Source organism: Haliaeetus albicilla, unplaced genomic scaffold, assembly GCF_947461875.1.
Source record: "Haliaeetus albicilla unplaced genomic scaffold, bHalAlb1.1 scaffold_73, whole genome shotgun sequence".
NCBI classification, from domain to species: Eukaryota; Metazoa; Chordata; class Aves; order Accipitriformes; family Accipitridae; genus Haliaeetus; species Haliaeetus albicilla.
Window position 1 is genome coordinate 265,001 of NW_027212421.1, and position 2,500 is coordinate 267,500.

Sequence of the window (2,500 nt, forward strand, 5' to 3'; positions counted from 1 at the left end):
CCTCTCGCTCGCCGGGCGCTGGCCCGCCTTCGCTATCGCCGACTCCGTCGCTTCTCTCCGACGCGCGCGTGCGCGTTGCCCGGTCGGCGGGGACCGCCGCGTCCCCGCCGTCACCCCGCTTCTCGCCTCCGCTGGCGCCCGCCGCCGGCCGGCGCCCTTCTCCGGGGACCGGCCCCGCCTCGCCCGACGGCGGTCCGCTGCCGGGGAGGGTTTGGGGCGCGGCCCTCGGGGCCAAGAGGGGCGCCCCGGTCAGAGCGCGGGCGGCAGCGCGCGGGAAGGGGGGCCGCCGGCGCGGGGTGTGACGAGCCCCGCCGGCCGAGCCCGCTCGGGCAGGAGGAGGAAGCGGCGAGCGGCGGTGAGGACGGGGCAGCAGGGCGCGAGCGGCGCGAGAGGAGAGGGTCCTCCGGGGTCGCGGGAGGCGTCTCCCGCGACCCTGCCCGCACCGTGTCGGGCTGCTGCGGAGCAGCCCGGCCGGCCGCGCAGGGGAAAGGCCTCCGGGCATTCCGGGCGGGTGCGCGGCGCCGGGTGGGGTGGCGGCGGCGCCCCCCCCCGCACCTCTCCCCACGAGGGAGCCGGGGCGGGGGGGGCTCTGCCGCCGCCTCCTCTGGTGGGCAAGGCCCCCGCCGGGCTGTGTCCCGCGCCAGCGGGCGGCCCGAGCCACGGCTCTCCTCCCGGGCGCAGCGCCGGGCTACTGAGGGAAACCCCGGGCCCCGGGAAGGAGGACGTGGTGGTGGCGGTGGATGTCGGGCGCGCCCCCGCGGGCGGACGCTCCCCCGAGGGCGGCAGCGGGGGAGGCACCCCCGCGGGGCCTGCAGGTCGTTTCCCTCACCCCAGGGCCAGGTACCTAGCGTCCGCGCCTCCGCGGCCCTCCCTCGGTGAGCCCGGGGGTCGAAGGCCGTGGAGCCGGGCGGAGGTTTAAAGACGCGGGCGGCTCGATGCGACCCGGGGGGCGGCCGGGCGGCGGTGCCTTAAAGGGGCCGGGAGTTCCTCCCACGAAGGCCCCTGGTGGGCTGCCGCCCGTGCTCATCCCGCGGGCAGCCGTGCCGGGGAGGGGTCCCGCTGCCCCCTCCTCTCCGCGGTCCGGTCTCGGTGGAGACCGCGGTGCGGTCGGCCGTAGCCGGCCTGCCTGCCTCGAAACGGGCGACCCCGGCGTGAGCGCGGGCTCACTGCCCGGGGTGGCGGGTCCCCGCGGTGGGGGCTCGCTGGGCGGCTGCCGGGCCGCCGCGCCTCCGTCGCAGCGCTGCGCCGCGCTGCGCTCCGTTCTCCCCCTCGCCCTGGCGAGTGCTCGGCGGTCTCCCGCCACTGGCTGCTGGCAAGGGCGGCATCCCGGCTGAGCGTTGGCGGCGCCGCTCGGCCTGTCGGTCGGCCGGAGGGCGCTCGCTGCCGGCCGCGGCTGTCCTGTCCCGGGCCCTGCCCGCCGCTTCCCCGTCGCGCTTCCCGGCCGCGCCGGGCAGGTGGGCGGGGGCGGGCGGGGGCACCCCACGCGCGGTCTCCGCGTGGAAACGGGGAGAGCGGGCGCTGTCCCCGGCTTAGCGCCGTCCGCCTTCCACCTGGGGCGTGCCCGTGGAAGGGGCCGAGGCGAGAAGCGGTGGCGGTGGTTCCGGGAGGGCAGCCGCTCTGGTGCGGCAGCGGGTGCCGTCCGGCAGGCCGCGGGCGGTGCGTCGCCGGCTCTGGCGGTTGCCGCCTCTTGGAGCCGTTGGCGTGGCCGCGGAGTTGCCGTCGGGACGAGCCCGGGGGAGCTGGCTGTCGTAGTGCGGCGCAGCTGGCACGGAGGCGCGTGCGGGGCCGGTGGGGCTCCCCGCTGCTGCCCAGCAGCAGCAGCCGTGTTGTCCGGAGCGTGGTGGGCAGGCCGCGCGCGGTCGGGTGCATCGCTGCCTCTGCCCAGAGGCCGGGCCGAGCCCGTGCGCCTGGGCCGCCTCCGACGCCAGCAAGGCATTTCCCAGGTCGGTCGGGAGCGCGGGCTCCCCAGCCTTGCCGTTCGGAGTTTTCCGTTCCTTTCCCCCCCCTTTCTCTGTGTGTGCTTGTACGGTCAGCAGAGGCGCGGCTTCTCCGTCGTGCTGCGCCGTGCCCCCTCCGCGCGTGCGGAGGGGGGTGGGCGGGCGGGCGGTGGGCCATCCTCCGGAGGGGCCGCTTGCCTGTGGCGAGCGGTCCTGGCCCCCTCGCGCGTGCGGGGCGGTGCCGAAAGCCAGACAACTCTTAGCGGTGGATCACTCGGCTCGTGCGTCGATGAAGAACGCAGCTAGCTGCGAGAATTAATGTGAATTGCAGGACACATTGATCATCGACACTTCGAACGCACTTGCGGCCCCGGGTTCCTCCCGGGGCTACGCCTGTCTGAGCGTCGCTTGACGATCAATCGCCCGTCTGTGCCGCCGCCCCTCGCCTCGCGGCGGGGCGGCGGTCGCAGCGGCGCGGCTGGGGTGCCTCGCAGGCCCGCGCGCGCGCGGCCCCGGGCCCGGGGAGTCGTTCCCCGCAGCCCGGCGGCGGCGGCTGCCAAGGG

At 77.7% G+C, this 2,500-nt stretch overlaps 1 non-coding gene across 1 annotated transcript; it reads left to right on the top strand.

The window, feature by feature from the left end:
* The first annotated feature begins 2,191 nt into the window (after nucleotides 1-2,191).
* On the top strand, nucleotides 2,192-2,344 carry LOC138684067 (5.8S ribosomal RNA). The gene has a single exon (XR_011323524.1). It is a non-coding gene; the product is annotated as a 5.8S ribosomal RNA (ribosomal RNA).
* Nucleotides 2,345-2,500: the final 156 nt, after the last annotated feature.